A 16,768-nucleotide genomic window follows, 5' to 3' on the forward strand; every position below is an offset into this window, starting at 1 on the left:
ACACACAAACTTAAGTGTTGAAATGTTGGCTCAACTGATGTCCTCCTTTAGTCCTCCTTGGATTTATTTTTTTTAATTTCAACATGCCAGTTTGAAGAGGAGGAGAAGCCAGTGGAAAGCTGGTCTTCCTGCTAGCAGAAAATGGGTTCAGATCTGTTTCAGGAAAATGCTCAGAAAATGACAACTGGTCGAGCTTTACTCATACATTCAGTCAGATTCCTTATCCTTTAAAATATCCCCTAGAAGAGTTGTTTGTTCTTCTGGCTCCTGAGTATAAACTGTAGCACTTGGACCAGTGCCTGAATACTGAATAACAGAAGCCTCACCTAAGAGCTAGCCTAGAGCTTTGAAAACTTTAGGGCATTATCTGATCAAAAACAAGGACTTTTAATGTTAACTTCTATTGATTTTAGTGAGTGAAATGTGTGCAACACAATCCAAGACTGTTTCACTGTGTTTAGTGGGGGTTTACTCCCAGTAAATGCAGTTAGGGTTGCAGCATGAAGCCTGTGGCAAACTTTCCTATTAAAATCAAGACTCAAAATCAAGGGACTTGTGATTTGTCTGGATTGTGCTCTTACATTTGGACAGTGCTACATTACTGTTATTTTTTTTAAATATAATAAAGGTTTGCTTTATTCAACATAAAATCCTATTTAAATAGAATTGGATATAAAAATTTTCATAGAAAAGTGGTCAGAAGCTGTTATAAGGATGCAATTCTTTTTCTGTTGGCGTCACTGTTTAAAATAAAAAGGCTTTCACTGATTTTGATGGAAATTGATTTCACCCACATGCTTCCAGACAAGGAAAAAGGCAGCCTGAAAACTTTAAGCCATTTATTTTTATTCCTGCAAATCACAGAACACATTTTATATCTGTGCAATGTTTATCCTGTGAACTGCACGCCTGCCAGCAGCAGTTACATAATTCAAGAACAATGTTAAGATAATACAGACCATAATCTGACCAAAGTTAAGAACTTAAAATCTGATTGATTTCAACAGGACCTGAACATTTTTATCAGGATCAGTTGGAAGCAAGATATGTGAGGCATAGTAGTGAGAACATACAAACACAGAGATGGTTAATATTATTAATTAAAACATTTTAAAGTGCATGGATGCTGCAGGTATCTTTGAAAGTTATTGAGACCCAGATCTTCTAGTGCAGGGGTTCTTAACCTTTTGTACTTTGTGCACCCCAAGAGAATATCTAACTTTTCACACACATCCAACATACATATAATTTATTTTATTTCAATTATCATTGTTTGCTGTTTTCCAGAAATTACACCGGACATGTAGGGTGGACTGTGGAACTTCAAAAAACAGCATGAAATTTCAATCATAGAAAAAAAGATGTGTTAACTGAATTTGAAGACATTCAAAAACTCATGAGAAAAATCAATGAGAAGGCCAAGAACGAATATTGTGACCAACAAGGAAATATATTAGTGGCTTCTGTTCAGCCCATTAGTAGTCAGGGCCAAATTCAAAAAATTTTAAACATTTTCCTTATCTAGTAAAAAAATTTATATCAAGGCAAATTTTTTTTTTCTTAATTTTTGGAGCACCTCACATACCTCTTAGGACTGCAGGCCCCACAGGTTAAAAAAAAACGCTGCCCTAGTGCTTTCTTTGCTTTGCTTTCCAGTTATTGTTGGAGGAGAACTATTCCACTCATTGTGTGGTTCTAGTGTGGCAGTCAAAATTCTGAACTTTTTTCCCCAGTTGGGGGTTTCTGAAGTACTATTTACTGTAATTTTTTTTTAAAAAACAGCAATTTGCATGGGGAAAAAAAAGCTGATCTTCATATCTGACTTCGGAGCAGTATTTAAATAAATGCAATTTATAAATTGTGATTCAACATGCTTTTATTGATATTTGCCCAAATTACAAATTAGGCTAAAAGAGACTACAGAAAGAAGCCAGTGTGGAGGGATGTGTGGTGTCTCAAACTAAAGTGAATTAGCAAAGAGGTTATGGAAAGAATATCCTGCTTATGCATACAGATGCAGAGAGTATCATTTCTAATCCATGTTTACAGGTTGGAAGAGTTTCCTAATGAGAAACGGATGGGCAGGAGAACAGAAATCAGAATCAACTGGCTGGCAAGTTGATCTGTTCATGTGTATGCTACACTCTGCATTTATTTTCTGTGCTGCCCACCTCCAGCTCTCCCATCCTCTTCTATCATCTGTCTAGGATTCCCTTGCAAGAATCTCCTCTGTTCTAATTCTACCACCTAGTCACCCTCTATTAACCCATGCAAATAAATAATTTAAGAAATTGGCCCTTGGCATTTCTTCCAGGCTGAAGAGCTGCAGTTCCATCAAAGTGGCACTTTTTTTATTTTTAAAGCAATGTAAATTGGGTTTTTACCTCTAACATTCTGGCCATGTGTATCCAGGACTACTCAGTGGGCCTGAAGTACCCCTCCCCCCAAAATTTTTGAAATTTTATAAAAGAGAGGAGAAAACTTTCATGAAACTGTTTTGAAACTGTGACTTTTGTTCCATGCCAAGAAGGTGGGTAGAGGGAAAGAAATGGACTATTATTATTATAGTGGTATTACAGCCTGCCAGATAGTTGGACTGGGATTTTTGGGTGCTCACTAGTTTGAATGCTACCCAAGAGCCGAAGAACTGACGAGCTATTGCTGTATAATGTTTGATGTTCCTAGCAGTGCAGTTCATTGCAGTTGTTTATCTTGTCAGTGCCTATATTATCCAGATATTTCCTAAGGGCCTTGGGGATTGCGCCTAGTGCACCAATGACAATAGGGGTGGTTGTTGTTTTCTTTCCCCAAAGGTGGTGCGTTTCAATTTCCAGGTCTTTGTATTTTGTGATCTTTTCCAATTGCTTCTCCTCAATTCGATTATTTCCCAGAATGCATCAATAAGCATCTCTTGTTTCTTCTGAACCACAGTTATATCTGGTGTGTTGTGTTCCAATTTTTTAATTTGTCTGGATTTTGAAGTTCCACAAGTTTGATCAGCTAATTTTCTACCACCTTTTCAGTTGCATGCTCCCACCATTTCTTTACTGATGTTATTCCATACTTCTTGCACATGTTCCAATGGAGCAGGGGTGCCCAACCCCTGGCCCTGGGGCCACTTGCAGCCCTCAGGGGCTCCCAATCCAGCCCATGGGGAGCCCCTAGTCTCCAATAAACCTCTGGCCCTCTGGAGACTTGCTGGAGCCCATGCTGGCCCAACACAGCTGCTCTCAGTGTGAGGGCAACTGTTTGACGCTTGCATGAGCTGTGGGATGAGGGTTCCCTCCATGGCTTGCTGCTTCATATCTGTGATGCAGCAGTGGCAGCAAAGGAAAGGACAGCCTTGCTTTGTGCAAGGCTTTTTATAAAACTTGAGCTATTGCAAGACCTTCATTCATTCATATGTTCCATCTCTAATAAATTCATTTATGTAAATTTATTCAAATTTTAAATGTAAATTAATTCCTGGTCAATGACACAGTGTTAGAGAGATGATGTGGCCCTCCTGCCAAAATGTTTGGACACCCCTGCAGTGGAGCATAGCAGTGACTTATTGTGGCAATTTTTGTAATCACTTTGCACTGTTTTGCTGCACCCATTTATTATTATAATTAAACAGCATCCACGTGGTTTGCAGAGCCAAGAAATGCAGATTTTTGCTCTGAGTGTATATAGACAGGTTTCCCAGTTATCTCTTCCCTGGTGCTGCTGGTTACTGCAATGCCAAAATGGCTACTGCTGTATCCATTGGGGCCAGGGAGGCTACTGGAGGTTTCATCAGGGGAAGGGGACTTTCATTCCCTTCCTCCAAGGAAAGCCCCAGGCCGTACTATGCGGCTACTCAAATCTTTGCCTGCTATTTTGCTGGGGCAGATTTGAGAAGCCCTGTGTCAGGCTTTGCAGCCCAACACCAGGCATCAGATCTGGCAGAAGAAGCCTCCACCGGTCTCTCTCCCAGTCCCATCCGCGTTTCACTGGAAGGCCCCCCCTCCCCAAAAAGCTGCACCACTGCTCAACAGTGCAACTTATTGCCAGCGGCTCATCACAGGTGTTCTCCCGGCACTGAGGCCCAGTGCCAACTGGTGCTGGCCCAGTGCTGGTGCTCCCTCCTCACCAGGTGCCGCAAATGTGCTTTACGGCACATTCGTGACACCCAGCACCGGCGGCAGACTTGTACTGCTTGCACTGGCAATGTTATGATTGGGCCCCAAAGGGCCATCTAAACCAGCATCCGGTTTCTAAGGGTTTCCAGTCAGAAGGCCACAGCAAAGGCATGAAGACAACAGCAAACCACCAGCCCCACCCCCGATGTTTGCCTCCTACCCCAAATAACTGGTATTCAGAGGAGTACCACCTGTGCAACTGACAGCACAATTCCATGCATGTCTGTTCAGAAGTGATCAATGAGACTTACTCCCAGAAAAGTGTGTATAGGATTGCAGCCTAAAGGTTTCACTTCGGAGTTTCCTTGAGGACATTCCGTCCTCAATACTGTGTAGATGACAAAGTGAAACATGGGGATGGAGGCAAGACTAACAAGAACTGTCTATGAGCAAACACAGAGGGTGTGTATAGTAAGACATTCCTGGATTTGTAACAAAATGTCTGCAAGTTTTGGAATATGAAAAACAGCTGCTGAATGGGTGCAGACAATAGCCATCTTGAATCTTTTAATCCCAGACAAATGTTTCTTTGGAACAACATAGATGTGGGAGGGAAACAGCATGGTTAACACCATCCTTTTTCTAACAACACTCCCTTTCTGGGAGAATCTGGCTAGCCTAAGGTGAAGAACTGAAAGGACACTGCATGCTTTAACCCATTTTAGTCCACAGGTGTACATATTTGACTCCTGTTGCATATATGCAAAGTTGGGCATATATACAATGTAATCTTAATCATATCACCACAATTATCTAAAAATTTTATCTGTAAAATATGGTCAATTGTACCCATGATTCATGTTTGCATCCATAAAGTTGGGCATATATACAATGTAATCTTAATCGTATCACCACAATTATCTAAAAATTTTATCTGTAAAATATGGTCAATTGTACCCATGATTCATGTTTGCATCCATCCCCAGAGCCATACAAAACAATTCTAGAATGAATTTTTCATGGTTATGTATTGACTAAGAATTGATATAGAGATTTTCCCCCCCCCCACACTTTTCTCCCATTCAAACAGAGCACAATGTCTTAAATATAAGCCTGATCCAACAACATCAATAGAATGGCAGACACCAGTTTGAGGATGCTTTTGATATAGAGATTTTTTCCCCACTTTTCTCCCATTCATACAGAGCACAATGTCTTAAATATAAGCCTGATCCAACAACATCAATAGAATGGCAGACACCAGTTTGAGGATGCTTCAGATATGAAGCAATATTTTTTTCCTCAAGGCCATTAAAAATAACTTCTGCCAGGAATGAAAGTTAAGGCTAATGTCACTGTGGCCAGTACTGAAAAGTAGCTATTTGACTGTTTAATTAAATGGGAAGAAATACAGTGTTTGAGACATGTAACTCAGTGAGTTTAGATCACCTTTGCAGGTTTGTAATCTAGAATGCGAGAGCAGGCCTTTTACATATTGCCGAAGAAGAAGTTTGTTTAAATTGAGAGGAACCGTGCAGGGGTATTCAGTAGTGGCAGAGACAGCAAGCTCACAAATTACTTTGCTTGGAAGGGTTTGCTCAGTGCAAATTCCTTCTCTTTTTTGCTAGTTACTGTTTTACTTTCCTTGGATCCATGCCCTCCCTGAATAAACTTGGCAAAAGAACTTAAAGAAAAATGCAAGAGAGTGCTGCAAGAAATGGGAATGGATATCTAAAAGCTGCACTACATTGCGTAGAAAATGGAACAGTGAACTAGTATAGTTCTTTGTAGTTCATTCAGTTACTGACACTGCCATTGTAATCTTGAGAAAAACCAGTTGGTCGGGTTTCATTGATGAAAGTATATACAAGCCTTCAGGTCACACAGGATTTATTTGTAGATTGCTTCTTTTTCACAGTTCTGCCAAATGGATAGTTCTGTGCAACTTGAAAGTTGCACATCCTGCCACTGAAGTTGCCATTTTGGGGAGACTTCATGCTAGCTTAGAAGTGGCAAGTATTCCATGACAAAGTGTATGCGACTATAAAAATAGAGAGACTCAAACACATTATGTGTAAAAGGAGACACTGACTCCTCAGCCTTACAGAGATATCTGACATGCCATTTGAAAAGCACAAACCATGCTTTGTACATGCAAACAACATATGATGGCATGTAGGGAACAAGATCAGGGAGGACTTGACTGAGTAGTAGGAATTCTTTGCAAAGGTTCAGCAGGGAAGGTGTCCTTCAAGTCTGTCAAAATGCAGCATTCTTGGATTTTTTAATGTTGCCACGTTTGCTGGGATGCCATTTGTCACTGATAATTTGAGGTATTTAGGAAGTAAACACAATAAAAGAAAAAAGAACCAGGGAAAGATTCTTTTTATATTTGTCAGAAAAAAGGACTGTGAAAGACTCAATGGTCAAACAGCTGAACAAAATGTTGTCTTTTAAATATGATTTTAGTTCAGGAAAAGTAGATCTCGCTTGGAATAAATGTAAAAAACATGTCAGCTGTCACTCAGCCTGACCTCACTTTTATATGTGGAGATATGAGTCATTAAAATTAATTTTAAAATATATTGTTTCCCTTCTATATTTAAGAGTTTAGTAACTACAAATTCACCTTAAGATTTAAAAAAAGTGCTCTTGTAAGATATTTATTCAAGAAGTAGCTCCCCCCCCAAACTAAAATAAGTACTGTAAATGGTTTGAGGATGACAGCTTTAACAATGTGGTAATGAAACTGAGATAAAATATGATGATGCCAGAGCACAGCTTATTTCAAGAGACAAGTTGGGGAAGAAGGCAGAATTGAGCAGAGGCAGAGTGTCAAGTCCAATTAATCAAATTAATTAATATGTTTCCAAATGTATATTGTACTTTTCAAATAGAACCACAAAGCAGCTTACAAAAGAACAAAATAAAATTATATAAACTCTAAAATAAAACAATATCTAGTGGTAACATCGTGGTTAAGCAACTGAGCTTCAAAACCTTCCCTGATTTGTTCAAATCTTGCTTCTGCCATGAACTTTCCTAAGTGACCTGAGCCTGGATAATTACTCACTTACCTAACAGGGTCATTGTAAGAATTATGTGAAGGTAATGTATGTGAAGTGCTTTGAACACTTCAAGTGCTTAGGTTGCAATTCTACACACTTTCCTAGGAGTAAGCCCCATTCAGCACAATGGGACTTAAGTCTGTGAAAGCATGCATAGGCTCATGCCATATTTTTTAATCAAATATATACAAAACATTAAAAAATAAAACTACCAGCATGAAAGAGTAACTAAAAACCAACACAGAAGCAAATGTGCACAGGATTATAAACCTTCTTCAATTTGTGATTAAAATAAGTTAATATAGGCATGGTCCCACCACTGACAAGGCCCTGCCTCCAGTAGTCAGCAACTGAATTTCTGTTAGTGATGGACCAGATTGCCAGGTCTCTGTGGTCACATTTATTAGACTAAGTTTCATCTGGGCCAGTGTTGCATCTTGCTTGCTTTTATTATTACTTTGGATGTTTCTTGAAAATTACTAATTTCTACTAATTTCTAAATTACTAATTGCTAGTTCCTTGAAAATTACTAATATTAAAAGGCAAGTGCAGATAAACATTGAGGCATAAATGATTGTCCCCTTGTCATCATGATGGCTGAGTTGTTTTTTTTAGATTAAGGATAAAAAAAACTGTTCCTTTCCTGTCTGCGTGCACAACTTCTTTTCATCCGTTTTATATATGTTTCAGTAGATTGATTGAGCCAGATAGATTAACATATATGATCCAAACTGATTTCTGATTATGTTTCTTCCTTGCTATGCCATTTTCTGTTTAGTAGAAACCTAAGAACCAACCTAAGAACCAACCAACCTAACCAGTACTCTGTCTCCAGCAGCGGCCAGCCAAATATTTCTGGGAAATTCACAACTTGGTATTAAGATAGCAATTCCCTGATTATGAGAGGTACTATATACTGCCTCTGAATATGAAGGCTTGAGTCTATCCCAGCTATTTATAGACCTCTCTGCAGTGGTAAATAAAGGTCATCAGCTAAGAATTTTCCATAATCAGTAATAATGGGTTAAGCACATTTACAGTGTAAGGTACAGAACTGTAAATCTAAATTCTTATATAAACCAAACTGAGTGCAACTGAGAAAAATATAATTCATGTACAATATAGTACATGGGGTTGTTGTCGTTAAACTCCATTGCTGGTAAGCTTGGCATCAAATTTGCTTATAGCCGATTGCATAAGAAGCCCTGCTCCCTCCCAGAAAAGATTTAGAGGAAGTGTTCAGTGGAGAGCAGATGCTTTTCATGCTGAATGTCACAGATTTACTCTCTAGCATTCCTAGATAGGGCCTGGCAGGGCTATTTTGCACCATAGGCAAGGCTAACTATTTGCATCCCTGCAAAAATATTGTTTTCATAAGACTTTATAATTATATTCCATAGCACTGTTGTGGCATTTATCTTAAAATAAAAATAGTTTGTTGCATTTTTACTTGAGTTAAAAAAATTATTTTGTATAAAACTATGTCCCTCAAAAGTCAGTAGTATGCCCTTCTGAGGTCTGTGCCCTAGGTGGCTGCCTAGTTGGTCTAATGATAGCAACAGCCTGGGGGCTGGGAAAGACCCCCATCTGAAACCTTGGAGAACTGCTGCCACCCATGTAGACAATTCTGAATTGGATGGCCCAATGATCTAACTCAGACTGAAGTCTAATCCACACTTTCCTGGGAGTAAGCCCCATTAGCTATAGTGGGACTTACTTCTGAGTAGTCATGCCTAGGCTTGGATTCTTAGTTGAAGGCAGCTCTGTGTATTTCTTGAGGATAAAAATAAATCAGTTCTGCATAATAACAGATATATTTATTATTCCTTGTCAACTATATCCAACTTCATATGTACTTATAGATTCTGTTTTGGTTGATGTTTTGGTTGATGTTCTGAGGTCCAAGAAATCCTGATTGTGCATTTCCTTCTCCTTCTTTTATGTCTTCAGTACAAGAAACTTGTACCTGGAGCCTCCCCACTGAGATCAGTTTTGAAGAATGTTGAAAACTGTAGTTGGTGGAGCTAAAGCATGAATATGCTTCTCCTCTCCCCCTGCCATTTAAGCAAAATGATAGTATTTTAGACTCTAATTGTAATCTTTTTTTCTTTATAATCATCCTGAAATAGAAATTTGGGACAGAATGTTTTTCCTCATTTCAGTTTCTAAAACGAAAAGAGGCAAAGCAGTCTAAAGAATACTATCTTTCATTGGACTGAGACCTGCTGAAAATGAAATCATTAGGAATTTACTGTGGTAAGAAGACTTGCTGCAATAAAATTTTATTAATAGACATACTAGTATGTCACTTTTCAAGAATGAAGGGAACTGTGGAAGTTACATACCAGCTGGACTGTTACAAGCAGCCCTCGGCAAAGTAAAGGGGCCACTGGGCAGCCTCTGGAAATTTTTAGTGGAATAATTTGTAAGGATCATAGAATTGCAGACTCACAGCCCAATCCTATGCACGTCTACTCAGAAGTATGTCCCATTAGATTCAATGGATCTTACTCCCAGGAATGTGTGAATAGGATTGGGCTGTCAGCTGGCTAGTAGATGTTAATAAAGTTCTTAATTATTTCAGCAACCTCTGATGGGTGTCAGCACTACAGCCAGATGGCGAGAGACTTGCAACTTTTGCATGGAGTGTCCAGGGGCTATCAGGTAGCGGTAGACTTTGACATGCCTTTCTTTTGTGAACATAAGTAGACATCACTGCTACTCTAAAGAATTCTCTCAGAAGGATCCTAGACAAAACCTGATCGCCCAAAGATGCAGAGACATTCAGGAAAGTTGTGACAATAATTATTTGATTATGGGATAAGTTTCTGGGAAACCAAAACAGATTCAAGCATTTTTTGTTGTTTTAAATTTTAATTTCAAAATATAAAATGCAAGAAGAAAACAATTATGCCATGTAAATAATTAAAAAGCACAAATGTACAAACCCTGAATTTATTTTATTTAGAATTTGTACCAACTATTTAAAAGTCAATTTGCACACACACAAATTGTGTGCAAATTTTAAAGCAAAACAAATTTTTAAACAAAACAAATCCCTTTTAAAACAAAACAAATCCCTGCACTCTTAACTTCTCATATCCTGACACGATACTCTTGAGGAAGATAAATGCATGCATACACACACGTGAATTGTTTTGTTCAGAAGTCAGGGACTCTGAAGAAGATGGCAGCCATTTTAACAAGCTGGCATTTGGAAGGCACCTCTGTCTGAGCCTGGCGTCTCTGACTCTAAGCAGTAAATAGTGTTTTTATGGATGTTTTCCCCCATTACCACTAAGGCAACAATCCAGTTCTCATAAAATCAATGGGTTTGTGGCCAATTATTACAACAGCAGGAGGATTCGATCCTGAGGTTCAGCTTTACATAAATAAGCAGCACTGTGTTCTCCTGCAGAGAGCACTGGGTGCTGTGCTTCCAGATTTTTCACATACTCTGGCATGTTCGGGAGCACATCCCCACTTTTCCCACATAAGCAAAAAGTTTCTTACAGCTCCTTAACTACCTGAATCTTTTCTGTTCTCTTCAGTAGCACAGCTGTGGCGGCATAGTAAGTATTGCGGATGCCGCAACACACTGTGTAAGCAGCCCCTCCCACTCACCATCGGAGCCATTCTGTGCTCCCGCCATGGCAGCCCAGAATGCCTCTTTCAGTGAGTGGGAGGGGGCGCTTACATGGCACATTTCAGTGTCTGCAGTACTTACCATGCCACCCCCATAGCTATGCTACTAGATCTCTTAAACAAGACTGCTCATTCGTTTTCACTTTGCCTTAAATGACTACCCATTCGCTTAAATGACTACCCTCTTGCCTCTTATGGCATTTACGGTGACTGGATTTGGCACTAGCTTAGATGGTTTTTTAAAAGAGTTAGTGTCATGGAAAATTGGTCTTTCAGAAGCTATTAGATGCAATAATTACCAGTGAACAGAAGCTCCTTGCAAGACAGTTGTTGCTTTCCCTGCTTCAACATAACCTTAAACAGCAGGCCCCTTTCCCATACTGTATACTCCTGTACTCCTACCAGCATTTCAGGTGAGCACTGGATGGTGGCTGAATTTGGATGGGCATGTTTGGGTCCCTGTGTGATGGTTTTTGCATATGTTGGTCCCCTCTGTTTCTGTTATCTTGGAGTATTTTAAGAACTAGACAATGCGCCCTGTTTTATTATTTGCTGCTTTCTTAATTCTTTTGGTTTTATGTGTATTTGTAATAGTACCTTTTGAAGCATTTTAGTTGCTGTGATCTGCTTTGGGAGCCAACTTCACTGCATTGGGGTAGGCAGCATTGGGCCATGTAGGGAGCACTACTTTCATATTTATGCTCCAGTATTCTGTGCAACACTGTTCTCCAGTGTTTCAATAACTTGGTGAGCCCATAAGGTGGGACATTTTCATTTTCCCCTCTTAAAAAACAAGGGACATGGTACTGAAATTGAAAGATACAGGATGCTTAAGGTCAATTTCAGAGTCCCGATTTTAATCAGGGACTTTATAGCGTAAAGCTCATGTTCTTTACCATTCTAATGCACTGGCTATGACAGGTGGGCCTCCCTTACAATGTTTGAGTTCCAGGACACTGAAAATGCTTAATCAGTTTATAGAACACGTTATTATGGAACAGAAATTAGTCACTAATAAATATTACCATTAACATGGATGGTAATATACAAAAGCCATGTTTATTATTTTTAAAATGTACAGTCACCAAATAACACAAAAACGGTTGTACCCAAACTGCGTGAAGTCAAAACTATGCCCCAAATCATGACCGCAACTGGTTTAATAGGACTTCTAAGGTCATGTCAAATAGCAATTGTTTATTACACAGCTGAGAGAGTGTGAGTGGACGCCCTTGTGACACTTGGAAGGTGTTATATAAATGTGAGGTGCTAATACTGTTTAAACAAGAATTATATCGTGATGATTTTGTCCCTCTGCATCCTGTGCATGTGCAAGTGGGCTGATGAATATGGTAATGAAGAATGGGTCGGTTTCAAATCCCTCCTGGGATTCTGGGTCAGGCGTCAAGCGCTGCAGGACACTCACCCCACTTCTTCACCATTGAGGCGCAAAGCTCTTGTGACACGGACAGAGGCTCTGAGCTTGCGTAGCCGCATAACCAGGGCCGAACCAATGTGTTAACCAGCCTGATTCCACTCTCTTCTTACCAAACCATCTTAACAGAGAATCAATTGCCACCTTTCATTTCCGGTTTTCTTATTGGTTTCCTTGCCTTCTCTTTCATTCCATTCCCCCCCCCCACCCAACAATACAGTTATTCTAGTGAGGTCAGGTGATGGAGGCATCCCCTGCTGTTTCTGCCCATTTTCTCTGCCTGTGAATTAGTTCTTGTGCAGGCAGCATTTCCTGTCAGTGAATGACAAGAGGTGCTGTATCTGACAGAATGAATTCATTCTCTCTTTCTCAATCCCTTTCTCTTTCCTTCTCTTTCTCTTTCCACCCTCCTCTCTTTACCTCTCCTTTGTTTTTAATTGCTTTGGTTCTCTCTCCTCCTTTTCTCCCTATATAACCTCTCTTCATTTCTCTATTTTTCCTCCTTTCTATTATCTCTCCTGTCTTCCTTTGTATTCTTTCATTCCCAGCAGGGCTCATGCATACAAATTGACCCCCTCCCAGCCAGTAATGTGACCAAAGCTCTTTGTGGCTCCTGCAATCTCTATGGTAACTGTCAGGGGGGTGGAGGGTGTCTCAAGAGTGGCGGTAGACCTAGCACTTAGGCCCAGAGAGTGTGGCGCTCTTGTGAACAGTGGTGGAGCGTCCATATGGGCCACCTGACTGCTACCTAATAAAACAACTGTTTTGTTGTCACTGTTCGTGTAAAATGGCTTGATTAAAATGTGAAAGGTAAAACCACCGGACTGCAGGGAGCAAGTGTTTGGGGAGAGATGGAGAAGCGTGAAGGGTTTTCTCAAATCTCTGTCAGAAGATGTGTTGTCTTCAGAACTATGTTTTCCTAGGCAGCACTTATAAAAATCATTATATTGAATTGTGCCGTCCATCTATTGATGTTTTCAATAGCTCTGGAGAGAGACGGGCTGCAGTAGAAAAACAACATGTGTTCATATTTCTGCAACAAGCTACAACAGTGATTCTAAACCACTAGTGGGGGATTAAGGCATAGAGGTCTTGCGTGTCAACCTGGACGTACCTCAGTGAAGTGTTTTCTCAATGAACATATGATGAATTTGTCATAGTTATAAAAATACCTGTGAGTTCCTCGATGTGAACTCTTGAATCTGTGCTGTACCACTTGCATTAAAATGTGTGTATTCTTTTCTTTCATATAGGTAGGAGTGTATGTGTGTATTCTTTCTTTCATATAGGTAGGTTGCTAAATATTGCCCTGCTTCTTCCGAGTAAGCTGGGCTGTGCCACTACAAAAAATGTCCAAGTATATAGGTGAATGTGGATACAGAAAGCTAGTAGAGAATAATGCAGGCAGTGCTTTCCAAATTCACTCATCATACAGGAAAGCTATCCCTAACTATTCTGACAAATTCACAACCAGTGTGGTAAAATGGTATGTTTCCTCCTTACCCTTGCAGTGCCCCTGGAAGGATGAAGAACTAGAGTTGGGCTAGTGCAATCCTGTGCACACTTTCCTGGGAGTAATCCCCACTGAACACAGTAGGACTTACTTCTGAGTAGACATGTATAAGATTGCGCTGTTAATCTGTATTAGCAGTTCCATGTACAAGACCCCAGGAGGGTAATTGTTCCCGATTCCACACAGTACTTGTAAAAGGATAAACAGAGATTTCTAATCTGTATCTGAAGTTTTGTAATATGGGACCATGGGGTAGTAATTATTCCTGATTAATTAGGTGCAGAGAATAAGGTTGTGACCTTGGGTATATGTCAATTAGATTCCATTTGAGCATTCATTTCCACAACAAATACTTAGATTGTGATTGGCACAATGTGCATTTGTGCAGATGGTTAGGGTGAGGCTGTTCTTGAAATATCTTTCACCTCTCCAAATTGTGGGGTACTCCAGGAGTTTGTGATTCGCTCTAAGTGCATACATTGTGCCTGTTCTGGGTAACATCTGTTAGAAATTTTGGAAAAGTAATGTGTATTTTAACTATGGATAGATCCTACCATTTCTCCCCTTTGTATGTTTGTTTTATTCATCCCAGGTTGGCTCTTACACTTTAATACCAGATATCACTGTAAGAAACATAATATTTATTAGGCAATTACATTTTATTGCCTCCACCACGGCTGGGGGGAAAAAAGTCTATTAGTAAATCCACAAAATCTTTCACTGGCCTGTCAAATACCACAAACCACATGGTCAGCATTTTGTGGTTCATTCTGATCTTTAATTAAGGACATTAATAAAACACCAGTACTCCTACAATAATCTATAGATAACGGGAATGTTTAATTAGCTGCATTGGCCTTAATTGCAGACTTTTCTGCCACAAGAGCCAGCGGTGAAACAGTTAACGTTGTGGGCATTTAAGTGGTCATAATTAACAGTCTATTAACGTGAATAGGGGAAGTTCTCACTTTGTACTGCTATTGTTTCACTCTCACTGTTTACAGACTCCCCTAGACAACAATGTATAGCTTTGCGTTGTGCGGGTTTTAGTGAACAAGAAATCCTGGACATTTCAGCTTCAGATAAAAACGAAACCTATAGTCTACGGGAAAATGATTTATTTTGAGCGTTTCTTTTCTTGGAACAGGATTTCCTACACCACTAGTGTGCCATGAGAAATTAAACAATTAAAGGCTCCTGAGATGCCCACTGATTTCCTGTTGGATCTCTGCACTGACAATTGTTAGAGGACTGGTTTGGGACCAGAGAGACTTGAGCCCAATTCCTTGCTCAACCCTGACTCTTACTGGGTAATTTGGGATCGGTTGCCTTCTCTGAGCCTAACCTACTTCACAGGGTTGTCATGAGGATAAAACATGGCAGGGGGGAACCTTGTGTGCTGTTCCAGGTTCCTTGGAGATAGAACTAGGAATCATGATTTATTGCTCTGGTCAACCTGTTTTCTTTCTCTTGCCTCTGGTAGCAGCAAGATTCCGCCCCCCCCCCAGCTAACACACCGTAAAAGTAAAGGTTTGGGGGGATAAGAGTCAAGCGTGCATCTGATTTTAATTTTAAGATAAGTGTCTGTCAGCTATCAAAAGTTTTGCAGACACCAGAGCCATATACAGATGTTGCATTCCTGTGTACGTGGTGGGGGAGTTCCAAAAGCATGCTGTCAAGAACATAAGAAGAGCCCCACTGGATCAGGCCAAAGGCCCATCTAGTCCAGCTTCCTGTATCTCACAGTAGCACACCAGATTCCTCAGAAAGCACACAAGACAACAAGAGACCCTCATCCTGTTACCACTCCCTTGCATCTGGTATTCTGAGGTAGCTTGCTTCTAAAACCAGGAGGTTACACATAACCATCATGGCTTGTAACTTGTAATGGACTTTTCTTCCAGACAGTGGTGTAGCTAACAGGGAGCAGGGGGATGGGCTGTCTCAGGTGCAACTCTGGGGGGGGGGGAGTAACATCACTAGTGACTGAAATTGCAAAAATCATGATTGTTAGTAATAATATCATCATATTGTATATCATTCGATGTGTAATTACAGCAGAATGCAGTGAAACAAAGAGGAGTGAAACATCTCAGTTCTATCCAAAGTTATGGCCAGAAAACAAAAATACAACTGTCTTGTGTATCAAAAAATGGTTTTCCTTATTCAGAATGGACCAATGAGACTGATAGTTCAAAGAGCCAATGTGATGTTGTTATGGTACAGCATGGAACCAATAAAGTGTTAGTAAGGTGATACCCTTGCGGCAGGCTGACAACACGTGACCAAAAATGTGTAGTACCCAGAAAAAGAAAACACAACTGACTTATGTAACAAAGTGGATTTCCTTAACTCAAAACTGGCCAATGAGTCTGAGTGTTCTAATGAGGTGCTGTTATGACACAGCCTGGAATCAATGCTATTATAAGGAGCTGTCTGTCAGCTCCCTTTTTCATGTATCAGAGCTAACATTTGAATTCCTGTTCATTTGTGTGAGTGTTATCAAGTTGCCCACTGATTTTTTTTGTTGGTTACTGATTGGTTGGTGACCCGTACTGTTCTATAGTAAAATAAAAAAATAAAGTTAATGGGAGTGACACCATGACTCACCAGACTGGGTGACACCAACCCTACTGATACTACTGGTGGGAAAATTGGGTGTTGCTGATCACTTTTAATGATGAGTTTTAAAGTGGATTCTAAGCATTCATGGTGGACTATAGTCTATAAGTGATTATTAACCATGAAAGCTACATTGAACCTCCAGATGCAGGGGGCGGTATGTCACTGAATACTATTGTAGGGGAGCAATAGTAGGGGAGGGCACTGATGTTCATCTGTTGCGTGTTGGGAAATATTCACTACATTTATTTTCTGACCATTATTATTATTCGTTTCATGCAATAACTATTGCTATCTCTCTGTCTTACCTGCCTCACAGGGTTTTTATGAGGACAAAAGAAGAGGAGGAAACATAAACATCACTCTGAGCTCCTTAGAGGAA

The sequence above is a fragment of the Tiliqua scincoides genome, chromosome 5 (assembly GCF_035046505.1).
Source record: "Tiliqua scincoides isolate rTilSci1 chromosome 5, rTilSci1.hap2, whole genome shotgun sequence".
Taxonomy (NCBI): domain Eukaryota; kingdom Metazoa; phylum Chordata; class Lepidosauria; order Squamata; family Scincidae; genus Tiliqua; species Tiliqua scincoides.